General features: G+C 51.4%; 1 protein-coding gene across 1 annotated transcript in view; it reads right to left on the reverse strand.

Annotated features, from left to right (window-relative positions):
- The window catches only part of PACSIN2 (protein kinase C and casein kinase substrate in neurons 2), a 133,831-nt gene extending 110,703 nt beyond the window's left edge, over positions 1 to 23,128 (reverse strand). The window contains exon 1 of the mRNA XM_042948027.1: positions 23,013 to 23,128. The gene's annotated coding sequence lies outside the window, so the exon portion shown is untranslated. The remainder of the gene's footprint in view (positions 1 to 23,012) is intronic.
- Between the last annotated feature and the right edge of the window lie 4,730 nt (positions 23,129 to 27,858).

The following is a 27,858-nucleotide window of genomic DNA, read 5'->3' on the forward strand; positions in this document are numbered from 1 at the left end:
GATTTAAAAGAGGGAAACGACAGCTAGCAGAGGAGAACTCGCCCAACGGAAAAGGAAACGCGATCCAAACTAAGCAAAACGGTGCCGCTGTTGGAAGCCACAAAGCTCAGCCACAGAAGCGGTCGGCAAGTCTGGCAAACATCCCAGCTGTTTAGGAAAGAGCAGTGGCCACCCAGCCGAAACGTCCACAAGTACAAATCAAGGGCGGCATCCATCCGGCTCAAGGAAATTGAAAAGAGTGACCTTGGTGCCCCGTCCCCTTTCCAGCCTGTGCTCCGGGCAGCGCCGCTCGGTCCCACCGCACCTCAGATCCTGCACCTCAACTACTGGTTCCCACCACAGGTTCATGGAGGCCTGGAAGGGGCCCCGTACTGTTCTCAGAGGGAGGACAGGGGATAGACGGGCCCCCGCTCATGTGACGGGGACAGCCGAACAAAAGGATGGAGGTCACATCCACAGAAACCCAGGTGTGAACACAATGACTTCAGACATACCGCTGAGATCGCAGGATGGGGACACCATTAGACTGAGTGGCCAGGGAGGGTCCGCTGAGGAGGTGGCTTTGGTGCTATGACCCGAAGGAGCCAGACAGACAGGACAGTCCGGGGAGTGGACACCACATGTGCAAAGCCCCTAAGAAGGGGCCGTTGCCACTGCCTCAGACATCTGCCTCTCGGCTCTATCCTTTTCTCTCCATTCCAGAAAACCTTCCGGAACTCAGATCTGAGCTCACCTTACTCTTCTGCTTAAGAGACCCCTGTTAATCCCAGGAGAGAGAGAACAGGAGGATCCCCGAGGCTGCTGTCCTCAGGAATCAATGCCTAATGTACAGCATGGTGACCACACTCGATAATACTGTGTCGTACATCTGAAAGTTGCCAAGAAAGCAGTTCTTGAACATTCTCAGTACAAGGAACAGAAAATCTGCAACTGTGCGGTGACGGATGTTACCTAGACCAACGGTGGCGATCACTTCGCAAAATATACAAACATCGAATTGCTACTGTATACCTGAAACTAACATAATGTTATACTGTCCTTTATATCTTAATTTTTTTTTTAATTTCAAGTGAAAAAAATTAAACTTTGTTGATTCCTACTGCCTACGTAATAGTCCCTGAGAACCAAACTTCTCGTGTGGATTTCACTCCATGTAAATTATACACAGAGGCACAGACATCTCTACTTCCTCCAGGAAGCCGCTCTTTATGACTTACCAGCTGGGCCCCCAGCACTCCCCCCTCACACCACTCTGACAGCTAGAGAGTCCACCACCCCTCTGATACTTGGTTAATGAGAAAAGGTATTTCCCACGGCTGGGGAGTGTCTGCGTCTCTACCCCTCCCCCCGCCCCGCCAACACACAGACCAGGACAGAGCCGTGCACTTCGCCGCGTTCAGGTGAACACGGGACGCACGTCACCCGACACCCCAGCGCGGAACTCTGTGTGAGCACAGGCCACGTGCTCACATCCCAGGCTACCCTCACCGCTCTCTGCAGCCTGGCCCAGGCCCACCGGACACTGGGAGAAGGGTCTATGCCAAGGAGCTCAAGAGCGTGGCACATCAGCCAATCCCACGGCAGAGGTGAAAGCCCAAGACGGGCCTGGCTGTGCACTTACTGGCTAGGTGACTGTGAACACATACCTTCACCTTCCTGAGCCTCTGTCTCCTCCCCATGGAAAAAGGAGGCAGCGTTAGCCTTGCAGCACTACAGTGGGGGGTGGATGGAACATACGTGAAGTACCTGCCACGTGCTGGACCACGGATACCACCGGCCGGCTCTCCACACAGAAGGACTCCAACCCTACATACAACCGGCCCCCCCTCGAGGACCTCACTGGCCACCCACCACGGTCCTTCAAGACCACCCACTCTGAGTTCAGGACCGACAGCTCCACACCTCACTGGTGCCACGGCCAGAAGTCAGGCACGTGCCAAGAGCAAGAGTGGACCACGGCCACTTGAAACTTGAACTCATTTTCATAAAGATACAACTCAACCTTCCATTTCCCTTACCTCCCTCCACTGCCCGTTCCCCAGTAGAAAAGTAGACAGGTGAGATTGCTAAATCCTGCCTCCCAGTAACCTAAAAGGGAAAACATGTTCTGCAATGAACTGAAAATTTCATTCAAAGGTTCGTATCTCAACAACCCCTACGAGTCCAGCCGCAGGGCCCACTGGCCGGATGTCTAACTGCTCCCGGCACCACGGCAGCTCAGGAGTAAACCCATGCAGCCACGGCATGCGGACTGCAGTGTAATGCAGCAAAGCCTTCCTAAATTGCTCTGTGCTAAACACGGTTAACGTTTCTCGTCAAACTTCCTTCTCTTTCTTACTTTAAAAAACTTTTTTTAATAGTTGCTTATTTTTGAGAGAAAGAGAGACAGAGCGTGAGTGGGGGAGGGGCAGAGAGAGGGAGACAGAATCCGAAGCAGGCTCCAGGCTCCGAGCTGTCGGCACAGAGCCCGATGCGGGGCTCGAACCCACGAACCGCGAGATCATGACCCGAGCCGAAGTCAGGCGCTTACCTGACTGAGCCACCCAGGCACCCACACCAAACTACACTTAATCCATGATGGCTCCAACATTCCAAAGAAACATTTTCAAAACTTCAAGTTATGTACTGAGCTTGCCATAAAAAAGTATAATGCCATCACACACATTTAGGGAAAAAATGTTCAGACAAATCTGTGATCTAAAAGATGGTCAAAGAAATAGTGTATTTCTTAACACAACAGGAAACTTATTCTCAAAGAGAAAAAAAAAAAAAAAGATCTATGTAAACCCAGCTCAGGATTTAAAGAAATCACCGAATGATGCTTTTTAAATACACCACATGCTGCAGTCAGTCAACGCTGCTTCCTTCCCCTAATGTGGCAAGCCCTGAGAACTGAGGGTCCGCATGTTACTCGTGCCAGTCATTCATGCCACAAATGTCCACCTGCCTGTTATTACTGGCCAGCACAGACCTAACACCCGGGGACTCCGATATTACAGGCAGCCCCTGCCTCCGCCTCACTGTGCTCCCAGCCCAGCAGAGGACCAGCAGGTGGTCAGCAATCACACCACATGCGAGAACTTGCACTCTGCGGCCGGGACTGGGACAAGGGTGTAAAAGTAATGCTGAGTTTCGAAGGATGGGGAGGAGTTTGGTGGGCAAATGATGGGAAGAAAGGGCGTTGGCAGCAGAGATAACAGGATCTGTGGAAAGGGAGAAACACTCGAAGTTCAGCGCGGCAAGAGATAAGGCTGAAGGGGTATGCAAGGGCCAGATCACAAGTTTGGACTTTACCGTGATGGCCACAGGGAGCCACCAAAGAATTTTAATCTGGTCAAACAGCCCAACTGCTCCCACTGCTGATAAGGAAAGGAAGACTCAGAAGAGAGAGCCAGGTAAATCACCCTTCCTGTTGTGGTTCAAAAGAGTTAATGAAAAATGTTAAAACCTGATCCCTCCTCCAACATTCAATAATGTCTGCTAAGCATGGACGAAGACTTCTTCCATCCGGTCACCTGCTCTGTGCCTCCTTCCTCATCTGTAAAATGGGCTGTGGCCACCCCAGAGGGCTGCTGTAAGGATTGAATGGGCGATGCACACAAAGGACCCAGGGCACAAGAAAAGCTCCACTGCTGTTGGGTGCTGGTGATGGCGATGGGAGCAGCACACGAATCAAGATCAAGTACCCACAGGTGAAAAAGCAGATGAGCCTTTCCGGCCACCTGCAAAGCCGCCGCATGTGGATGCAAAGACGGAGACTGTTCGGACCCCTTTGGGACTGACGGGAAAAGCAAGAGCACCCCACACCTCGCACACATGGTCCTAAAGCTGGGCCAAGAGGGCCTTCAGTCCGAGACAGGTCACACTGTTGCCAGCCCTCACAGATGGGGGATGGGTCCGCTTCCCTTCCCGTGTGCCTAGCCTGGGCCCCACTCACCTGTCCGGGCACAGTGGGCTTGCTGTCCCGTCACCTCTCCATACCCGGCAGGCCTCCACAGTCACCTCTACAAATGAGACACTGCCCGGAACCTGCCCGCCAGGAAGTCCTTAAGAGCTCAGTGCGCAGGGCTCTTAAGACCCAGACTGGAGGGAGAGACCCCATGAGAGCCCAGCACACCTCTCCCAGCCCACCTGACCCAGGGAGAGGGCCTCTGCTGCCAAGGGCTTAAGTCACCAATGGAATGAAGAAAAAGCCAGGCTGTGTGAAGCTGATGAGAACAGTAACCAGTCATAAAAGGAAGGAGATCTGTGTGCCTAGAACCACAATTCCCAGACCTCGGGATTTCTAACTGAAAATTTTCCCCCCAAATTTGAGGGACTTTTCACAAAACAACTGGATATCCATCCACATGTGAGAATATAAACAGCAATTCATACCTCATCCCACAGGCACAAAAAATGACTCTACATGGATCACAGACCTGAACATAAACCCTGAAACTATAAAACTTCTACAAGAAAATCTAAGAAAACACTTGTGACCCCGGATTACACAAAAATTCTAGCTATGATACCGACCAAAAAAATACAAACTGTAGAACAGATCTGATCAAATTGTTTCAACTTCTCTCCAAAGGACACTGGCAAGAGAATGAAAAGACAAGCTACAGGGGCACCTGGGTGGCTCAGTTGGTTAAACACACAACTCTTGATTTCAGCTCAGGTCTTGATCTCACGGTTATTGAGCTCAAGCCCTGTGTTGGGCTCTGCACTGCGTGTGAAGCCTGCTTAAGATTCTCTCCCTCCCTCTGCCCCTCCCCCCCTTGCACAAGTGCATATACATGCACATGTGCACACGCTCTATCTCGCTTAAAAAAAAAACACGTAAAAAATAATTTAAAAAATAAATGAACTTTTGGGGCACCTGGGTGGTTCAGTTGGTTAAGCGGCTGACTTCAGCTCACGGTGTGCAAGTTCGAGCCCCGCGTCAGGCTCTGCGCTGACAGCTCAGAGCCCGAAGCCTGCTTCAGAGTCTGTGTTTCCCCTGTCTCTCTGCCCCCTCCCCCGCTCACACTCTCTGTCTTTCAAAACTGAATAAACATTAAAGAAATTTTTTAAAAAATTACAACTAAAAAAAAATAAGTGAACTTTTTAGAATGGACAAATGGTTTGAATAGATACTTCACCAAGAAAGATATACAGATAGCAAAGAAGCACATGAAAAGATGCTCACCATCATTAGTCATTAGAGAAAAGCAAATTAAAACCACAGTGAGCCACCACTACAGACCTACCAGAATGGCAAAAGTTAAAGACCGACCATACTAAATGTTGGCAAGGACACGCAGGCACTACAACTCTCACACACTATGGGGCAAGCGTAACACAGTGCGGCACCTTAGAAACCGAAAACAGCTTGGCGCCTGGGTGGCTCAATCGGTTAAGGGTCCGACTCTTGGTTTTGGCTCAGGTCATGATCTCACAGTGAGTTCAAGCCCCATACTGTGAGATGTGCTGATGGTGTGGAGCCTGCTTGGGATTCTCTTTGTCTCTCTCTCTCTCTCTCTCTGCCCCTCCCCAGCTTGCTCTCTCTCTCTCAAAATAAATAAATAAACTTTAAAATGTTTAAAAAAAAAGAAAACAGCTTGGCAGTGTCTTAAAAGGTTGAACAAACATTACCATACCATCCAGCCATTCTGCTCTAGTATTTACCCAAGAGAAATGAAAGCTTCTGGACAAAGACCTGTACACAAATGTTCACGGCAGCTCTGTCTGCAACAGCCTCAAACCACAAACAGCTGAAATGTCCATCAACAGGCGAATGATTAACAAACTGCGGCATCACCAAACACTCGACAGAAAAGAATGAAAAGTGATAGGGGCGCCTGGGTGGCACAGTCGGTTAAGCGTCCGACTTCAGCCAGGTCACAATCTCGCGGTCCATGAGTTCGAGCCCCGAGTCAGGCTCTGGGCTGATGGCTCGGAGCCTGGAGCCTGCTTCCGATTCTGTGTCTCCCTCTCTCTCTGCCCCTCCACCGTTCATGCTCTGTCTCTCTCTGTCCCAAAAATAAATAAAAAACGTTGAAAAAAAAAAATTAAAAAAAAAAAAAAAGAATGAAAAGTGATAGACGCTACATGTACAATGTCAAAATAATTCTGCTCAAAGAAACCAGACTTAAAAACTACATACCGTATGATTCCGTTGCTGTAAAATTCTAGAAAATACAAACTAGCGTACAAGGGCAGAAAGCAGACCAGCAGTTGCCAGGGAGTAGGGAGTAGGGAGTAGGGAGTAGGAAAGGACTAAGGTGGCTCAGGAATACTGAACATATGTCCATTATCTTGATTATGGTGATGGTTTAATGGGTGTAGTCACATGGCAAAATTTATCACAGTGTAACCTTTAAATATGCACATCTTATTGCCTGTTGATTATACTCAATAAAACTATTTAAAATATGGGTGGAGGAAGGGCACCTGGATGGCCCTGTGGGTAGAACATGTAACTCTTGATCTCAGGGTCATGAGTTCAAGCCCCATGTTGGGCATGGAGCTGACTTAAAATTTAAAACATTAAAATTTGGGAGGAGAATAACATAAAGCTGCTTACCTTTTGTCAGGTAAGAATACTCTAAAAACTACCAGCTTGTGGGGTGCCTAGGTGGCTCAGTTGGTTAAGGGTCTGACTTCAGCTTAGGCAACGATCTCATGGTTCACAAGTTTGAGCCCTGCATCAGGCTCTGTGCTGACAGCTCAGAGCCTGGAGCTTGCCTCAGATTCTGTGTCTCCCTCTCTCTCTGCCCCTCCCCCATACATTCTCTCTCTCTCTCTCTCTCTCTCTCTCTCACCTTCTCTCAAAAATTAATAAAAAAAAACATTAAAAAAAAAAAAACTACCAGCTCTTTTCACAAACATGAAAAGAAAGGACAGGGGCACCTGGCTGGCTCAGTCAGTTGAGCTACTGACTTTGGCTCAGGTCATGATCTCACGGTTTGTGAGTTCAAGCCCCGCATCGGGCTCTGTGCTGACAGCTAAGAGCCTGGAGCCTGCTTCGGATTCTGTGTCTCCCTCTCTTCTGCCCCTCCTCCACTCATGCTCTGTCTCTGTCTCAGAAATAAATAAACATGAAAAAAAATTTTTTAATAAAAAAAAGAAAAGAAAGGACAATTTTATTTATTTATTAAGTTTATTTATTTATTTGTGAGAGAGAAAGCCAGGGAGGAGCAGAAAGAAAGGGGGAGAGAAAGAATCTGAAGCGGGTTCCCCACTGTCAGTACAGAGCCCTCCGTGGGGCTTGAACTCACAAACTGTAAGAACAGGACCTGAGCCAAAATCAAGTCAGATGCTTAACCGACTGAGCCACCCAGGCGCCCCTGAAAAGAAAGGGCATTTTAAAGCTAAAATATAGGGGCGACTAGTGACAATACCATTTCAGACCAGCTTTTGTGACCCACTGGGCTGGGGACACCGCTGGAGGCTCCACAATCCTCAGGCAGCTCCCAGGCTCGTCTTCACGTCCAACTTGGCAGTTACTCCTGGAGGGGCAGCCCCCGCCCCACCCCCACCCCCACCCCCGGTCCCAACAGCCCCATGGAAGGTCACGTGTACTGTGGGACACTGTGGCTGCGGCAGTGACCCAAGACACTGTGTCCTCCCCTTCCAGGGGACAAGACACAAGAAGTATGTTCCCCAAAAGGTTCCTGGAGTGCTGCTTGGCTGCTGAAGAAGTGAAATGCCTTGTTTCTGGAAGAGCTATTTACCCCAAAGCCAGTGTGTCTATATTTTGCTGCAAGGAAAAGTCTCACATGTCAACATTAAAACTGTTCACTGGGAATCTTCCAGGCTGAAGTCCATTGAGCTGAAGCGGAAATAAAAGAAGGCCACGATCTAAACCGGAATCTTCTGATGCTGTGCCAGAATGCTACCAAGATCCCGAAGACCTCAATTAGCCAAACCCCAGAAGGAGACTGCAGATAAAACGGGGCCCGACCAGTGATCTCATCGTGTGCGGCTGCTCTGGTGGTCAGAACAGCTGGGAAGAGGCCAGGCCTGCTCTGGGGCCCACCTCCCCGAACCCCAGCTGTCAAGCAGGGAGGGACGCCTCCCAGCCCTGCAGGGTGCCCCGAGCAGCAAGGACGGCAGGGCCCAGCACACTCAAGTCCCCCGAGCAGGGACTTTGTCACTTCAAGAAACCAAACATACACGGAATCTGGAGCAGTTCCCCGCACCACACGACCCCCACTCGTGCACTCGCGAGAACACGCCGGCCTGCACACCCGAGCCCCGTCCACACAGACGCCACCCGGACGCAACCGCCATCCGGTCGCCTCTCAGCCTGAGGTGCGTGTCCACCGAGGCACGGTCCGCCCTCAGTAGGACGCGGCGGGGGAAGAGGCCCACACGGCTCTTACCAGGGGGCTGGGGAGAATTCCAGGGTCTCTGTCCCCGCGCCTGGTCTGCAAGGAGAGACACGGGTTCCGGGCAGGCACGGCCCCTGGCCTTTCAGATTCCTCACCCTGTGGGGAGAGTCGCGTTGGAAGAGGGCCCCAGGCAGGAGTCCCACGGGCCCAGTCTGATATACACTGAAGTGTGGATGAAAGGCGTGTGGGTGCGCTGCGGCCCCCGAACATCCGCCCCCCACCCCCACCCCCCCGGAGCCACAGCCTCCCAGCCAGGGCAAGAAGCCACAGAACGGCCTCCCCGCCCCAGAAACCCTACAGATTCTCTTGTCGCCCCCCACCGCCACCACTTCCCCGATCCCCAGATCCCCATCTCACTGGACTTCGAATCTGGCCTCCCCCCACTCCGCCTCCCCCCTTTCGACTGGAAACGCTTTAGAACGCCTCCCCGCTCTCTCTGAGCGCACGAAGCGATGACTCGCCCCTCCCAGCCTCGGGACTGCTCGGGACCCAACGACAGGAAAAGTGCCCGGACGCTGCAATGCTGACTTAGCCCCGAGCAGAACCCGACGACCCTCCACGGTATGAGCTGGCCGCAGAGAAACTTAACCCCGGCACTCAGCCACGTTTCAAAATAACTCTAAAGGTGCTGCTCTGTGTTTGGCACGAAGTCGTGGCAAGCCTTAGAAGGAAGCAGACTATGAAGCTATTAAATGTAAATATTTAAAGAACCAGCAGCTACGGACGCCAGGAGGACGGCGGCCTGCGACTTCCAGTCAGAGTCACGATTCTGTGATGTCAGGGGCCCAGTCGAGATCGCAAATGCCACCTCATCCCACCCTCCAGAGAAGAGAGGAACTTTTTAGAAGCAATTTTTCAGGAAGTCCCTGTGTCCTCTGGGCAGTGCCTCAGAAGTTAAAAAACAAGAAAACGACTCTCTGATGTGGAAAATCTGTTGTGCATATAAATCTCCTCCTCCTTTAAGCCAAGCAGTGAACAACGTGCATTTCAAATGCCATTCACGAGGCAACCGTCTGGGACTGGCGATGAGATCGTGCCATTTTGCTAAAGGCACAGACACGTATACACGGCAGCATCAAGTGTCTATAATGCCTACCATACGGGGGCCTGAAACCCACGTTTCCATCCTGGAACAAGACCACTTGACGGGACAGTCAGGCAAAGAAGACATTTCTGACTCAGCGCTGAAGGAAGAAATCAGAGAACGGAGATGTCCCGGGCAAAAGGGCCAGACTTCATTTTCCGGTGGCCTTTCTGATGATGCCCTCGGGCCTAGCTTCCTGAATTCCACAACCCCAAGCTGCTCACCGATCAAACACACACACTGCACGGCCGGCCGAGCTACGAGGCCTGTCACTTAACCTAAGCCCAGCTTCCCACCTGCAAAACAAAGTTGTCATAAGGATAAGGGTAATCACGCATGGCAAAGCAGGGCACCTGCCACAAAGAAGCCTCCATAAATATTAAATTTTTAAGTATCATTATGATAATGATGAAGTTAAAAAAAAAAAAAAAAAAACAGTTTAGGAAAGTGAAGGCTGGAAGGAGCCAAGCCCTAAGCAGGCGGGATGAGGCCTGGACCCTCCAGCCCCGAGGCTGGCCTTCCCTCCGCACTAGGGCATGCGTTGTCTAAGCATCCCTAGTCCCCTGATTAGTCGTCCCCCACCAGAATGTAAGGTCTTGGTCCACTGTGTTCCTGCTGTAACCCCAGTGCTAGGAATCAGGCCTGGCAAGAGGCGGACATTCAAATATTGTTGAATAAACAAATGAGGGTTTATGAACTCCCCGGAAGTGCGTGCAAAAACGCTTGCAACCTCTTGGGGGGGGGGGGGGAGGGAGTCTATTGTCATGAAATTCCGAAAGAGAGCTCAGAACTAAACCCAAGTCAGGATATACCACTGAGTTCCACCCACATCTCAGAACGCTAATGACCAAGGTTATGTTAGTAAGGCAGCAAACTTCACAGAGCAAAATCAACCAGAGGGGAACTTACAAGGCTTCTCAAGGGCTGGCCACCACGCAGTCTTCGGCTCTGCCGTGGGCAGGCCCCAGCCTTTACATCTGCAGTTCGGATTCTGGAATGTACTTTGCAACAAGAAAGTCGAAAGCCAGCGAAAACCCTGTGTACAAACTACGCCTGGTGGGCACAGCTCTGAGTGCGCAATCCCTCTGGAGCCACACCCTCACCTCCTGGGGAGCCAGCGTCCCTGTGGGGACCACCAATGCGCCAGAGGGCTTTAAGGCAGATCTGTGAGCCTGTCCCTTCAACTGCATACATCTGCAGCGGAGGAAACGGCGCTGGCCCGTGACCAGAACTCAGCAGTCTCGTCCCCGTCCCACTGCTCAGAGAGGGGCCCTCCTACAGGGGAAGGCAACCCGGGTCCCCGGTGAGGAGGGTGAGGAGACGGCGGCAGGACTTGAGAGCAGGGCTCTGCAGACTCTGAACAGGGGCAACGTGCCACCTCCACCCCGGGAGGGAAAGCCGCCTCCCCCCACCCGGCACCCAGGGCTGACAGAGTTCATCTCTCGGGAGTGGGCCTCCACCTCTTCCAATCATGCTGCTAACGTTAAGTTTTTGTAAGGCAGGAATTTAAAGGAGTCCCCTCACCCTGCCTCCTATCAGTTAGAAGGCACATGATTCTCAGCTATTTCTTTTTTTCTTTTTTTTTTAATTTTTACTTATTTTTGAGCGAGAGAGCACGAGCAGGGGAGAGGCAGAGAGACAGGGAGACAGAGGATCCAAAGCAGGCTCTGTACTATCAGCACAGAGCCCAATGCAGGGCTCGAACTCACGAATGGCGAGATCATGACCTGAGCCAAAGACAAACGCTCAACTGACTGAGCCACCCAGGAGCCCCTGGTCTCAACAATTTCTGAATTTCGTAAACTACACGTTCCTGCTGGAGGTTAGAGACCAAAAAGCACAGGTCTAAAACAACAATTCTGGAGATGAACGAACACACACACACACACACACACACACACACACACACACACAAAACCTTCAAGGAGGGTCACATGACTGGTCTTGAGCTTTAAAGGGAGGTGATAAAACAGCCTCTCCCCCCAAATCAGGCAACTTCACACCCCCCTGTAAGAGCAAGAAGAGAGAAATCCGAAAGGAAATAAAAGCAGCATTAAAGAGAAAATAACAAGTCTGGAATTTATTATACCAACCACTTCACTCACTTTTCATAAAAAGAGACGTTAACTTTTTCCCCATGACTCACACGTGGCCAGGTCTACCTACCCCTCTTGCCCCACCACGAGGCCCTGTTTCCGGGGGACTCTCAGGTAAGGCCCAGCCCGGGGCTCCAGTGGCCAGCCCCAGGTCTAAGAAGCAGAAGAAACTTGGTGGGCCACCACCGTGCACCCTGCTGAACCCAGAATAAAGCGTGGCTCAAAGGCTGCTAAGGAATCATGCCTCAAGGTCAGGTATCAGAGGGCCCGTCCTGAGACTCAGTAGCCCTCACGCCACGCCACCCAGCCAGGTCACGGCAGCTGAGCAGACATTTCTCGGGAAATAAAACAGGAAGTGTGGAAAAGACAAGGGGAAGCTAAGAGCGTGAGCCTCTGGGGCTTGGTAGTTACCATCCAGCTAGGCTGAGAAGCTGCAGGGATGCCTGAGCCTTCCAGCCCCTGCCAAAGCCTCTGCCGCACACACAACCAAAGGCTTGGCAAGTTGCCTAGGCAACAGCTAACCTAGGCCCGTTTAGGCATCTGTGGAAACCAGGGCAAAGTACAGTTTCCATACTTGTGATACAAACACAGACTGCTAAGCACAGAGCAAAGCATGACTCTAAAACTGGGGTTGATTGGGGCGCCTGGGTGGCTCAGTCGGTGAAGCGTCCAGCTTCGGCTCAGCTCATGATCTCATAGTTCCTGAGTTCGAGCCCCGCGTCGGGCTCTGTGCTGACAACTCCGAGCCTGGAGCCTGCTTCGGATTCTGTGTCTCCCCCTGTCTCTGCCCCTCCCCTGTTCGTGCTCTGTCTCTCAAAAACAAATAAACATTAAAGATAAAATAAAATAAAATAAATAAAATAAAAAAATAAAATAAAATAAATTAAAATAAATTAAATTAAATTAAAATTAAATGAAAACAAAATTGGGGTTTATTGACAGAATACACATGAGTGGGGAGGGGAAGCAGGAATGGAGGTGGCACCCAGCTGAGCAGACCCAGAGAAGCCAGTCCTGCACTGTTGGCAGCGAGAACCCACTGGTGCCTGGGAGACAACACTCTCCTTATGCTTCTGTGGTGTTTGCGATGATTTCCTCTTACTTCCACCTTAGCTCATACTAATGTCTCTCATTCTGTTCTGTTGTGGACGTCAGCCTTTCTTAGCCAGGATAAGAAGAACGAAGAAAAGAGTTTTTGTCCTGGGGAGGACAGAGGACTCGAGGGGAAGCAGGCCCTGCCCACCCCAGAGATGGGAGGCCGTGAAGGAGGCACAGCAGGAATCCAAGGGAGGGGCTCCAGGAGGGGGAGAGCGGAGGCCCTGAGGCCCAGCACCGCTCCCCACCAGAGCCCCTCCTAGTCCCTCATAAGCAGGTCTTTTGCAGACCCTGGAAAACGAGCCACCAGGAAAACAGGACTCCACTCAGTCTGAGGGAGGACACCTAAGGGACTGTGGAAGATGAAAAAGCCAGCCATCCCTCGGGGAAGGGACACGGTGAGGGACAGTGAAGGACACAACAACTTCCGAACAGAAAAAAAAAAAAAAAAAAAAAAAACAAAAAACAAGGAGAGCAAGCACAACACTATAAACCTCCCAGTATGTTCTCTGAGATGTTGGACTCTAACCATTCACAGGGCCAGGAACATCTCTGAGAGCTGCCTCTAGAAGCTACACAAGGCAAAATCTGCAGGATCACTTGATCCCCAGGCTGTCCTGACATCCCGGTGACACTGGCGGGGACGACCTGGCACAGCAGAGCCCTTCCCGATACGCACACTGTCAGAGAACGAAGAGATGTGGTGGCCCAGAGCGGCAGGACCACTGTGCTCACGGAGGAATGCAGCCACAAACATTTACCACCTTGGGGACGTAGAACATTAGCTCGGGTGATTGATAAAGTAGCAAAGCCTTTTTCAAAGACTGTTTCCTCCTAATTCGAGTAGAACGATAGCCAGAAACCTAGAAAGGAAACGTGACTCATTTGAGAAAACCTCTCGAGAGTTTCTTAATCTCACAGATCCTTGCAAGTTCCAGAGGCCAAGGCATCTTAAAGAGAGAGAATCCCTCGATACTTTCACCCATAAGCATCAGGAAAACAAACCCACAAGCAACAGAGAAGGCTTTCAAAACACTCTAAGACGTTCATACCCTTTAATCTGGGACTTCTATTTCTGAGAATTTATTCCCAGGAACTGAACACACAAATGGAGAAAGAAAAATGAAACTGTAAATTACAAATTCATCTACAATAGCCAAAAAAGTTGGAAATTACCTAAAATGGCCAGCATTCCGGAAATGGTTTAATCTCATTACATTCACAAGATTATAAAATCATTACAGGTCTTGTTAAAGACGATGGTAAAACCCTGGAAAACATCAGATAAAATATTTCAGTGGATCTGAATAATGCATTCCTACCAGCGAAGATTAATGAAAAAAGAGGCACATGCGGTTGGTGCCTGCCATTTACAACCTGAATGACCTTGGACTAGGCACACGGTCTCACTCCTGCAGTGTCCCTGCATTCAGACTGGTGACGTCAGAGGTCGGACAGAGGCAATGCACCTCCCTGGCCTCCCCTGAAGCCTGAAACAAAGCAGGCAGCTAGCAGGTGGCAACTACTCCTAAGATAAACTGAAAACCCCTATGCATGCGGAACGTAAAACACAGAAAGAGTTCTTTATTCAGAAAACTCTATTTTCTGGGACGCCTGGGTGGCTCAGTCAGTTAAGCGTCTGACACTTGCTTTCGGCTCAGGTCATGATCTCGCAGTTCAAGAGTTCGAGCCCCACGTCAGGCTCTGTGCCACCAGCACAAGATTCTTTCTCTCCCTCCCTCTCTGCCCCTTCCCTGCTAGTGCACGCTCTCTCAAAATAAATAAATGAACATTAAAAAAAAAAAAAAAAGAAAAACCTCTGAACCTTCAGTATTTAAAAGAAAAAGACAAGAACGGGGTTTGGTAAAAGCCTTTTAACGATTATCACCAGCATACAAACATCTGCTCTAATTTACCTCGACAACGGATCTTCATTTGATATCACAATGGCGACAAAATGTGAATATCTTTCACAATTTTACATAGTGCAAAATGAGTGCTTTACAGAAATGTAATTTCTCCTTCAACTCACTGTTTTTAAACAATATATGACACTTTTCAAAATACAGCCAGTGGGAGGTGAGGCAAGGGTATGCCTAAGCCGGGAGCTCTGGAATCCCCGGGCATGCTGTCTCCCCCCCCAGCACCACCCACACACACACACACACACACACACACCAGTCAGGAGCTGGACAGTGGCAGCGGACAGGTGGATGATGGACAGGCCGTGACCACACACCTAGCAGCTGGGCTACTGAAAAGCCTCTCCCTTTTCTGCCCTTATCTCCCTGCTATATAAATTGCAAACTTCCAGATTATCTTACCCAAGTTAGTGGCAGGCATAGATCCTATCTTAAAACAAAAGACCACATGACTCACCTCTTTTCTGTTTCTGAGAGGTGGGGAAGGAGGACTAGCATGTAATGCTTATTTTCATAGGAGAGTGACTGACCCAGAATCTACTTATTCAAGGCAGCAGATGAGTGAGAAGAGTGAGGCTTCAGAGTCAAGCTGAGGGTCAGCTCTGACGGTGAGCCTGTGAAGGTCACTTCATCTCTCAGAACTCTGATCTACTTACGTGGAAGTGGAGTTAACGCTCTCTCGTTGCAAGAATCAAGGGAGCAGGAATGTAAAGCTTCTTGTACGGCCCCTCGGGAACCCCAGAACCCAGAGGCCTGTCCCAGGTGGTGGCCTCCACCCTCGACCGACCCCCACCGTCGCGGGCCTCCTCGCTGGTACCTGCCCAGACTCCTGAGCTGAGGATGCGTTTACTGGCACTGGACGTCTGTCCCAACTGCTCCCTGCATTGAAACACCGTCACATCCAAGCTAAACGGCACCCAGGCAGGCCAGCTCCAGCCTCCAACAACCAGTCAGCTATAAAAACCCACTAATAGCGGGCCTGGAGGTCCGTGCGGGGGGCACAGCCGGCTCTGTGGTTCCTCTTGAAGACCACAACTCACAGACTTGGCACGCTCGGTTGGCGACAACATAATTGGGCACAACGGAACACAAATTGTAGTTTCAAATACGAGAATGTTCACAAAGCATGGTTTAGGCACCGCTTTATAATAAAATTTCATTCGGTTGAATAGGAAACGTCACAACACTGGACGCAGTCCGTTCTGTGAAGGCCGCCTGCAGGCCCCGGCACAGGCCCCACACCGAGGCTCCCAGGGAAGCCCGGCTCAGGGTGGAGGCCCGGTCGGGGTCCTGGCCGGCTGGCCTCAGCCAAACCACCGGCCCCCCAGGCCTCCCTCTTTTCCTCCTCCAAACAATGAAGAGTGAGGCCAACCAATAAGGCTGCTCTGGAAACAAAACGAGAGCTCTAGGAAAGTTCTGGTAAACTGCAGATGCCTGCACAACCAGGCTGTTTTTTATATATTGTCATTATAAAATCAAGTTCCTGCACAAATACTAATTCTAAAAGGAGAAGGGTCATGGTGCAGTTTGGGACACAAGGAGAAACCGTCCATAATTCTACAGCCCTAACTACCATCGCTGCACGTATTCTAACACTTTCCCCATGGGACGAGTGTCCGTGTACCTTCGCAACTGGCTTTCTCAAGTCGTGGTATTTTTCGTCACCTCAGTGACAGCCATCATCACCCTCACACATGCGCCTTCGAATCTGAGAGTCACTAAATCATAGCATCGGCCCGTCATCTCAGACTCAGGCTCTCCACCACCTAGAACATTCAACTCAGGCACAGAATCTCGCCCTCCCAGAAGGAGCAAGGCTTCGGGAGAGGCTGGACCGCCCTCCGGCCTGCGCCCCAACAGGAAGGGCAGATTCAGACAGAAGCAGAGAGGTGGCAAGGAGACAGGAGCCAGGCCCTGCAAGTGCCAGGGCGGGCGGCACTCCATGCATGGCCAGAGGCCCAGCCCCCATCGACAACCCGACATCGTCCCTATGACCCGGGTCACCAAGGAAAGGTCCAAATATACCAAACAGACTTTCACTGGGGAAAGAAAACATTGGAGGAGGATCTGCAATACAATTGGATAACGTAACATCAAATTAGGCATTTTATAGGCACACTTGCTTACTCAGCAAATTCACTTAAGTAGACCTTGGACTCTGAGCTCGACCAAAGTTACTGAGCCCGCACCGTGGAGCTGGCACAGGTGCTGAGCTCTCGGGGCCACACTGCCCTCCCTAGGTCATGTGAGGAGGGGGCGGTCAGCGGCCCAGTTCTGAAGATGTTGAAGCATGTGGCCAAGGAAGGCCACACGGTTACCTAAGGGTAGAGCTGAACTCAAACCGGGACTGTGCGACTCTGAAACCGTGTTACCTCCTATAGCTTAGTGCAATATGACCTTCCTGCAGGAACCAGAGGTGAAAGTTACCTACTGACTGCATGGATTGGTGAGCAAAAACCACAGGGAAAAGGCAGAACCCAGGCAGCCACTGCATTACCAACCAAAACCGGAAGCAACACGATAAGCAAAGAGACTGAGGCAAGACGGTTGCCAATCCCACTCTGGAAGCCCCTGTCGTTAGAGAGTGCAGCCACCGCTTCCTAGAAACCTGGATGGCAATCTCTGAGCCTCCAGGGGACAGCGGTGACCTTGGTGAAAATGAGCTACCTAACCACCCGTCCCCATCTGCATCCCAGACTTCTCAACTGACGTTTCCTTTCTGTGCAGAGCTTCAACCTGCTGTGTCTGCTGCCCGGAAACAGCTCCCCACTGAACTCCCGTCCTCCAGGAAGAGGTCCAAAACCCGAGCCAGCGTGCCGGGCAGGTTACACAACCTGAAGCCTGCCCACCCAGCCTTCCCTCCCTCCACCTGAAGAGGCTCCTCTCACCCCAAGCCACTCACACTCCCACATTCTCGACAGCACCATGCCTCCCCGACTGGGATTCTCCTTCCAGGCATCGTCCCCTGGAAAGCACCTGTGGATCTGGAAAACACCTCCAAAGTCACCTCCCTGAAGGTCAGCTCTCTGCAGTGTTCTGAGGGCAGTCAGACCCTCCCACCTCTGTCCCCTCTACTTTGTACATGCTCCTATCTGCTACTGTCCTGGTGAAACGTGATTGCTTCCAGGTCAGCCTCCTTGACTGAGCTGCCTCTGCAGAGTGTGACAGTCACCTTCATCTTGGGATCCCAGAGCTGTGGGCGGAGCCAGGCACACTGGACACTCAGGAGCCAGGATGCCCCCAGCTTCGACCCCCCCCATTGCCCACTTCCCCACACCCACAAACATCTCTCCAAACGCTCTCGGCCCCAGGGAGTGAAATTAAAATAAAAAGCAGGCACTTGGACATGGCAGTCTAATGGAGCTGACAACCACTCTTATCGATGTTTAAATCACAGAGAGCAGGCCACTGGAAGAGAAGCGCCAACCTACAGATGCAAGCTTCCTGGTCAGAGGAAGGGCTTGTAAATACCAGCAGAGCTAATGAAGGAGCCATTATGGCAGGTCACGTTTAACTGGACACCATCCCTGCAAGGGGGCGGGCAGCCTGGGGCCTCGTCATGGGCCTTGCCCTCCGACAGCCTCATTTCCTGACCAGGCTGCTACTTCTGGGGACTTCCAACTGCTTAATGCTCAGAATTCACTGCTGCCTGTAGCCTCCACCAATTCCTCTCTCTGGGGAGCAATTCATTTAAGGAAGCCGACCCATGGCATGAGGCTTTCTGTTCAGGCTTTCTGTTCAGCGTCAGGGAGAAGGTGCATATCTGCCTGGCCCTTGTAGGTTTCCCAAAGAAGTGCATGGTGAAATGAGCAAATAAGGAGCAAATACCTTCTTCCACCTCTGGACGATGAATAATAGTCTCAGGTGCAACCTAACAAGAAGACAGGACCACACGCACATACTCACACCACGTTTGAGGGATACCTACTGTATGCCGTCCTACACCTCCATCTGAGTATTCAAAACATCTTCACTGCGATGATTCTTTCCATCAGTAATAAACCACCTAACGTCCGTGAGTCTTTAAAATTCAGTGTTCTTTTGCATACATGAGCTGAGACTCTGTGCTCTGTTAATAAACTGAAAAAAATCAGTCCCTAAAATATTCAGGCTCTGGCCAGAAGGCCACAAGAAGCCACTGTTGGAAAGTCATGGTCATTGGCACAATCCCCACCCAACCCTCAAACCCACCCAGGAGCTCTGGGCCCAGGGAGGGGCCTCACAGGCTGCAGGGGACATCTCATCTGAAGTACATATTTGGATGGAGTCAAACATTTGGAGTTCTGACTTAACAGTTCTGACTTAACACTGACTTCACACGTTTTTCAAGTGCTAAGCAACTGAGAGGTAATCATTTCAATGTACCCTTTAATCAATAAACATTAAACGAGTCTGCTCAAAACACCTAAGTCCTACAAACGTGTCCCTATGAAAATATGACAAGAAAAACATAACAAAAACAAAATAATCCTTTTGACAGTCAGGCAGAAAGGTGTTCAGTGATCCAAATTCCGACAAAAAAAAAAAAACAGCCCTTTCAGCAGATGAGCAAATAGTTTCCTCTGTAAGTGACACATCCTGGGATATTTACACTGCCAAACATAACTGGTAATGACAACCACCAAGGAAGCAAAACCTAATGGAAAAACCCCAAGCTGGCAACCAGGTGCCCCAGTTCTGGTCCCAGGACAAGCCTCTGGCTGTGTGATCCTACCAAAGGAATAGCCAGCCCCCGTACGCCTCTCTTCATCATGAAAAGGACTATCCATCACCACCCAAACCACTCAGAAACATTTTAAGGACCCAAAAAAAAAAAAAAAAAAAAAAAAAAAGAGAGGTGAAAATGCTTTGTAATGTGTCCTCTATAAATACAAGTCATTGTTATTATTAGCTCAAAGATGACCGAGAAAATAGGATTACAGAGTATCAGCAGTGAAGGGGGTTAGAGATGGGGTGATCCCAGAGACCTCAATCTGGCCCAGCCCTCTGAAGCTGTGTGCTTTCTGGGAAGGAGTGCCCAGTTTTTATTAAATTCTCAAAAGGTGAAGAACCTCTCAGGCCTTCACCTTACAAATATAAAACCTGAGGGGCGCCTGGGTGGCTCAGTCGCCTAAGTGTCCAACTACAGCTCAGGTCATGATCTCACAGTCCGTGAGTTTGAGCCCCACATCAGACTCTGTGCTGACAGCTTAGAGCCTGGAGCCTGCTTCAGATTCTGTGTCTCCCCCTCTCTCTGCCCCTCCCATGCTCATGCTCTGTCTCTCCATAATAAATAAACATTAAAAAAAATTTTTTTAGAGAAACACATAAACATATGTCCAATATATCTCAATTAAAAACTAAAGATTTGGGGGCAACTGGCTGGCTCAGTCAGTGGAGCGTGTGATTCTTGCGCTCAGGGTTGTGAGTTTGAGTCCCACGCTGGGTGTAGAGATTACTTAAAAAAAAAAAAAAAATCTTTAAAAAAACAGAACAAAACAGGGGCTCCTGGGTGGTTCAGTCAGTTGAGACTCTGACTCTTGCTTTCAGCTCAGGTCATGAACCCAGGGTTATGGGATCCAGCCCCATGTTGGGCTCCACAATAAGTGTGGAGCTTTCTTAAGATTCTCTCTCTGCCCCTCTACGCCCCTCTCCCCTGCTCATGCTCTCTCTCTAAAATAGAATAAAAATAAATAAGAATTAAAAAACAAAATATTTTATTCTAGGAATTTAAAAAATACATGGTGTTCTATTAAGCAAACAGATTAACATGCAGAATGAATAAATTGTTATTCTGGGAATAAACGGAAGCCAACACATAACTAAAGAAAGGACATCTCTGTTGTTGTTTTATGTGTGTTTTTAATCAAACTACCAACGTGTGTGCTCTCAGATGGCCGCTGTTCTTTAAAGAGTTACCTTTGGAACTACACACACGTCAAGAACATTGCATGGCACAGAATACCTCTGAGTATACTTGGAGAATTCTTATAAGACTGTCTGCAGTCAGCAGACAGAACATAATCATCGCAATACCAAACGTCTGGAGGAATTCCTACACAGCCGCCCCGGGGACCACCCCTGGGACCCATCAGGAGTCAGGTTTCAGGCACCAAGATACTTTCAGGTTTGTGACGGATCACCGCCAGGGCCGTAAAGGTCGGTCTCTACCTGCGGAATGCACACTGACTTCCTAACTGAGGCACTGCCACCCTGCCTTCAGGTACGCCAACTGCAGTTCCAAACAATCTAATTGGAAAAAAACTGAGCCAGCACCACGGCTCACATGAATGTGGTCATTACCCCCATAATCTACGGGGAGGCCTCCGTACAGCGACCATGACAATCTGATGGCAGATAAGGCAGGCACGAGTCAGCGCAGAGGTTCCACTGAGTGTGGCCTAAGAGCACTGGGTAACAGCTACCCCATCTCTAAACGCAAGGCACCATTACTATTAATTAAGGCGTCTGTGGAATCTTTTTGATATTCCTTAACATCCCAGAATCAACCGATGACCCGGTCAGAAGCAGGAAGCCTGAGCATCGTGTCCTTAAGTCGGTCAACGCAATTTTCAAGTGAATATAGAGAAGAAAATGAAAAGGACAAATGCCCCTCAGCTCCCACCCCAGAAATGGCCTGGCTATCAGAGATATGGATTGGGCATCAAGGACAAGGGAAAGACAACCTTATCTCCCAGCAGCAGGCGGTGCCGGGAACCCACACACTTTTTCACAGATGCATACTTTTAGGTAATTTAAATATTACAACCTCTCATACACCTGTGACTGAAAGTAATAAAGTCCCAACTCCCAAACACCACGAGCTGAGCTGAACGTGCCACTTCCGTTCAAATGAGTTTTTAATTCCTCTCCGAAACCTGAATAAAGAGTACAGACCGAATCACCCTTCTGCTCTCCCCTGTTACGTTACTTTCCCAAGTAATCCATATCACCGGCCCAACAGCCAGCTCCTTTAAAGCCTGAAGACAACTGTCAAAAGAAAATCACACACCACAGAAAAGTTTTTGATGTGGTGGCCTCATATCTCAAGTAGCATAACCTCACCAAGGAGAATGCCGAGCTCCAGAAGAAAGTTTAGATGCACGCAGATGAGTTTCCCACATGAATCAAGAGAAACCCCAGTTGCCCTGGCTCCTATTCAATGCCTGTACGTGGAGGCTTCAAGCAGGCTTGCGAATCAAGTCCAATAAGAACATTTGGGGGCAAGAACGGGAGGGCTGGCATTCACCAGCGCCCACCTGGTTGGTTTCCTTGCCCTGGGCTCCAGCCTGGCAATCCCGGGAGTGTTAAAACAGAACTTCAGCCTAAAACTGCAGAGGAGGGAAGGAAGCTATGAGCTCACCGTCAGCAACTCAGGTTTGAATTCTTTTAGCTGTTCTCTTGATTTTCATCAGCACAGCCAGGGAGTGTTTGGTAAACAGTGTAATGAGTAGCCGTGGAGATTCTGGGCAGCCTACCCTCCTCAACCACAAAAACACAGGACAGTTGCAATAGAGGAGGGAAGACCCGGGAATGGTTACACACACCCCACCTCCAAGGACACCTTCCCCTGGGCACCCAACTGGAGGGCAGCATCCTCAAAGACAGCAGCTGCGTGAGTCCCAAGGAGGCAGCACAGTTTGCCCTCCCGACCAGCTCCATCCGAAAAGCAAAGTCCCCCGCCCCCCCCCACCCCCCCGCCTCCAGTGGAGCCAAAACCCAACGAACCACTGAAATTAAGGGGCAGAAACTGCTACCTCTCCAATCCGGGACCCCTCTCCAATTCCGATGCCCGGGCAGGCTCGGAAACCCCAGAAGAAAGAACGTGTTCACGTTTCTAAGAACCACTGACAGTCTGGGAAAACTCCGAGGGTGGAACGGGGGCCAAGAGCTCCAGCCTCTCCTGCCTGTCCCCCCTGCCCCAGGACCTGCTCGCCAGGAAGGCCTCGCCGCCCTCACCCCCGTGGAGCCAGGAGGGACACGGGGAGGGTGGGAAGGAAGGAAATAGAGGGCAGTCCTCAAAGGGCTCCCAAATAAGCTCATCCGCGTTGGTGTCCCGCCTGCCCTCCAAGTGGCGCCTACCAGCCACCCCGCTCCTCCCCCGCGGCCGCCCTCGCCCCCCACGAGTCCCCCACTGAACCTCCGCGCCCCTCGGCCGGGCGGCTTCCCCGGAGCGCGCCCGCCGCTCCTCCCCGAGTGTCTGCGGAGCGCCCACCTGCCCCCTCGGCAGCAGCCTCCAACCCCGCCGGCCCCGCCGCGGCGCTGCCCTCCCCAGCGACCCCCACCCGAGAACCTTCCAGCTCGCGCTTCGGCGCCCGCCGCCCCCGAACACGCCCCCTCCCACGGAGACAGGAAGTCCGCGCGCCGGCCGCGCGGCCGCACAGGCTTCCCCCCGGCCGAGCAGCGCGGGCCCGGCCGCCCACCGACGCCCCCGTGGCCGCCCGCGGCGCCCCAACCGTCGCGGCGCGCCCCTCACCTCGGCCGCCGCTCTTCTCCCGACTCGCCGCTCACCCCGCTCCCACCGCGACGGCGTCTCCGGCTCCGGCTCCCGCCCTTGCTCCGGCCGCGCTCCTCAGCCCAGCCCTGCCCTGCCCCGCCGCGGCCGCCGCTGCCGCCGCTGCCGCCGGCCAGGAGCGCACCGCCCCCGACGCGCCCGCCGTCCTCGCCCCATTGGCTGCTGAGCGCCTGGCCCCGCCCCACGGCCCCTTCCACACCTCGGATTGGACCAGGGAGCCGGGAGGCGGCACGCCCCCTGGCGCCCAAAAGGACCTCCTCTGGGCACCATTGGCGGCGTCTCCTGTCAATCAAGGGGGAGTGCCTACTTAACCAACCGATAGGGTGCGGGGGGTCACTGTCCCGGGGTTGCTCCCAGGCGGTGCTTCGCCGCGCTCACGTCCTGGGGCCAGAGTCCTGAGGCTTTGCTGGCACCCAGGCGTGGGGAGCGCCGTAGGGCAGCGCCTCACCCTACTGGGAATTCAGGGAAGTAGTCGTTCTGAAAGTTTCCTCTCCTAGGGCTCTCGGCGAAGCCAAAGTCAACAGGGCTTCCTCCGATTCCCGCCACAAGAGTACATTCCTCTTGAGCCGCTTAATTTAAGCCCTGGGAGGAGTGGTGGTGGTGGAGGGGTGTGGGTGTGGACAGAGCCGCCAGGGAGGGCATATGGATGGCCCACACAATGGAGCGCTTTATTTCTGGTTCTTACCTGACCTTGCTTGATGGGAGTATTAGCCCCATTCTGCAGACAGAAATAACAACGAGTACAAAATTACCAACATTCGCTGACCACTTTCCAACCATTGCTTCCGAGGATCCTGGTAGAAAGGATGATCCGAGTATGCCCAAGGGAGGGTTTGGAGACAGGCCAGGCAATTTGGGGAGCTAAACGGCGGGGGGGGGGGGGGGGGGGGGGGGGGGGGGGGGGTGCTGGAGTAAAGAGGGTAAAGGGCGGAGCCAGGATTAGAAACCCAAATCCGCCCCAACCCAGATCTGCGCTGGTTCCACGGGAGAATAACCCTGAGGACGGTGCAGCGATGCTGGAACATGCTTAAGCTAGAATGGTAAAAGGGGAAGCAGGACACAAAATGGTGGAGACTGTAGAATTCCACTACCAACAGGGGCGCCTATAGGTCAGTTGAGCATCAGCCGGTTGATTTCAGCTCAGGACATGATCTCAGTTCCTGGGTTCAAGCCTGGCCTCAGGCTCTGCACCGACAGCGCAGAGCCTGCTTGGAATTCTCTCTCTCTGCCCCTTCCCTGCACTCTCTCTTTCTCTCAAACAAACAAACAAATTCTACAAATTCTGGGAGAGTCCGCAAAGAGAGTGTTTTTTCACTTTCCAAACTGTTCGTTCTTTTGCATTGTTTTTGCTAATTGTGACTAGAGGTTTGCCCCGAAACCTCCAGTGGGTCACCTCTGTCTCCCGCCTCCTGCTCTTCCCCACATGCTCCTCGGTCCTTGCCCTCATCCCTTCTCCATGCACACACATGCTCACACATATCCCCCTTCACGCTGCACACTTGTGAGGCTAGAAGGGGGTCCCTGCAGACAGGACACCACGGGGAGGCACTGAGCCTGGCACTGGCTGGCCGTAAGACACCTCCCGAGCCTTTCTGGCCTCCAAGCCCCAGAAGCCACTTCCTGGCCACCTGACCCAAGCAGCGCTCCAGCCTCCACACATTGGCTCCTTTCTTGTCTCTTCCTTTCCGTCTTAGGACAAACCCAAAATTCCCCCCCGTTTTCTCACACCAGCAATTTGAGCTACTGTTGCCGAGCCCTTTGAGTCTTGCGCTCCGTCCCAGCAGCTTAGCATGGTATTTTTCCAAAGAGCGCTCCCCTTTGCCGGGGGATGTGAATATCCCAACTTCGATCCCCACAAACATTTCACAAAATTGGATCCAGCCTCCTCCTTCAATCAGATTCAAACTGGCCTGGAGCCAGATCCTGTCTCTGACCCTTCCCCACTGAGGGGCCTTGGGCAAGTCACTGCAGCCCCCTACACCTCCTTGTCCCAATCTATGACACGGGGGTGATAACAGAGCCATCGTACGTTGTGGTAACGAGTGAGTGGGACAAAAGAGAGCGTGGACAGCATGCACGTAGGAGTGAGTACTCAGTATCTGAGCAGTTAACATCAGCCATGCTTTGTCAACGGACATTGTGGTCCCTCCTCCCCACAAAATGTGCCCATCACCTGGGTCTGGAACCAAGAGCGACCCAGTTAGTCCTTTATTAGCCATTCCCCACTCGGCAGCCTGGATAAACTTTACATAGCCCAGGTTAAAACATTTTCGCTGAGATCCAAACACTCCGCAAAAAAATAAAAACACCCAGATATAGTTGTATAGCTGGTAAATTGTCTTATACAGAGATATATGTTCCTTGTTGGAGAAAAAAAAAAAATCAAAAGCTGTTAGAGACGTCCATTCTATAATTCCAACGTCAGGGTGCCTGGGTGGCTCAGTCTGTTAAGCATCCGACTCTTGGTTTCAGCTCAGGTCACGATCTCATGGCTCGTGGGTTCGAGCCCCACAGTGGGCTCTGTGCTGACAACACGGAGCCTGCTTGTGATTCTCTCTCCCCCTCTCTCTCTGCCCCTCCTCTGCTCTCTCACTCTCAAAATAAATAAATAAACTTTAAAAACAGTAAGTCCAAAGTTTAGGATGTGGGGGGTGGGGGGAGTTGGCAGTCTGGGGAGGGACGGACCTGAGAAGACCCAGCAAAGACATCGAGTCTGGAAGAGACCTCCCCATCAAGGGACAGCAGCGATCCCGGAGAACCAGAACCCGTCCAGTGGGAGGGCCACAATATTGAAGGCAGTGATATTTAACTGAGCCAAGGTGAACGGAAACGATGAGAGCAAAAGCCCAGAGGCAAGCAATCCTGCTCTCCAGGAAGAGAGGAGGGTTCTGCTTGGCCAGAGCATTGCAGGCATGAGGAGAAATAAGGAGAATTAAGGTGGGGAAGGCAGCCGTGCAGGGAATAGCTGTGGGTGCTGGTAAGTCACTTCACTCCCCCCCCCCCGGCCCCCTGCCAGGTCTCAGTTTTCTCAAATGTAAAAAGGGGGTGCGGTGGGAGTGGGGCACCTGGGTGGCTCAGTGGGTTAAGTGCCCCACTCTTTTTTTTTTTTTTTTTAATGTTTATTTATTTTTGAGACAGAGAGAGACAGAGCATGAACGGGGGAGGGTCAGAGAGAGGGAGACACAGACTCTGAAACAGGCTCCAGGCTCTGAGCTGTCAGCACAGAGCCCGACGCGGGGCTCGAACTCACAGACCGCGAGATCATGACCTGAGCCGAAGTCGGCCGCTTAACCGACTGAGCCACCCAGGCGCCCCAAGTGCCCCACTCTTGATCTTGGCCCGCAGTTCTGCAGTTCAGGAGCTCACTGACAGCAGGGAGCCTGCTTCGGATTCTCTTTGCCTCTCTCTGCCCCACTCATGTTCTCTCTCTCTCTCTCTCTCTCTCTCTCAAAATAAATAAACTTTTAAAAAATGCAGAATGGGGGAAATCATAGGATCCAATGCTTAGGGAAACCTCAGGGATCCATGAGATCATACCTGCCCTTAGGACGGATCCTGGCAGTCAGCAGTGGTTGAGTGAGTGCCTCGGGATATATTTAATGTTTTAAATTTTTTAACTGTGACCCAATACACCAGATGCAGGAACGTGTACTCTGCATCAACTATTAATATTTTAGAGACCCAAAGCGTTAAGTGGAGGCTCGAGGAGCACGTTTCTGGATACACCTCAGAATGAAGCTCTTCCCTGCCAAGTTGTATAAGATCTGGATTCCTTGCAAATGTGTCATTGATTAGGAGGCAATTATCCCGGCCTTTCTTGCTTTGCTCCGTTTTGTTCCGTTCTGGCCTGTGCACGTCGGCTCACGTAAAACTGTACCGTCAAGTACATAGCTGCACTCACTGAGCGTGCCACGTTCAAGCCGACTCTGCAGGGTGGGAGCCTGCTCCCGCCCAAAGTCAGCAGGATATGGTCGCATCAGCTGGACGGTGTTTCCCAAAGTGGGCATCTCCAGGACACCCTGCATCGGGATCACCCCATCTTCCACAAGCTCCTGGTATTCCCAGAGGGTTCTTCTGACTCTTACTCTGGGCAAAAGCCAGTGGGGCTGTGTTCAAGGTTACAACGTTGCCATTTGTACTTTATTAGGGAACAAGTGGCAACAAGGAAATCAGTACATAAAGTGAATGTTTTGAAACTGGAGGAAGACCTAACAATGCCCAGGCTTAATGTGATGCATCGTACCCTGCAGCGAACATAGCCGCGCATCCCCAGCCCTCTCAGGGCATCCCGAGCTCCCTCTTTAAGTTCCTGCAGTTCAGCAGGATGAGAGGTCCTGGGTGCCAGGAGGGATGCCATGCTGAATCCAAAGCGTCATCTTTCCCTTGGCAGGCTCCTGGATCAGCCAAATGGAAGGGTGTCTCCTGGTTGTAAAACAAATTCTTGTTTTACAAAGTTACCATATGCAACTATTTCTGTGATTCCAGATTTCCTTGATGCCAAATGAAATTAGATACCAAAACTAATCAAAAAAAAAAAAAAAAAAGCTGCAGCGGTCACAGAATGTGCGTTCATCAAAAAAGTGACATTGCTCTTTTAATTTTAATGTTTATTTTTGAGAGAAAGAGAGAGAGAGAGAGAGAGAGCGCACAGAGGAGGGGGCGGAGAGAGAGGGAGACAGAATCCGAAGCAGGCTCCAGGCTCTGAGCCGTCAGCACAGAGCCCGACGCGGGGCTTGAACCCACGAACCGAACCGGGAGATCATGACCTGAGCTGAAGTGGGGTGCTTTGACTGAGCCACCCAGGCAC

This window comes from Panthera leo, chromosome B4 (genome assembly GCF_018350215.1).
Source record: "Panthera leo isolate Ple1 chromosome B4, P.leo_Ple1_pat1.1, whole genome shotgun sequence".
In the NCBI taxonomy this organism is placed as follows: domain Eukaryota; kingdom Metazoa; phylum Chordata; class Mammalia; order Carnivora; family Felidae; genus Panthera; species Panthera leo.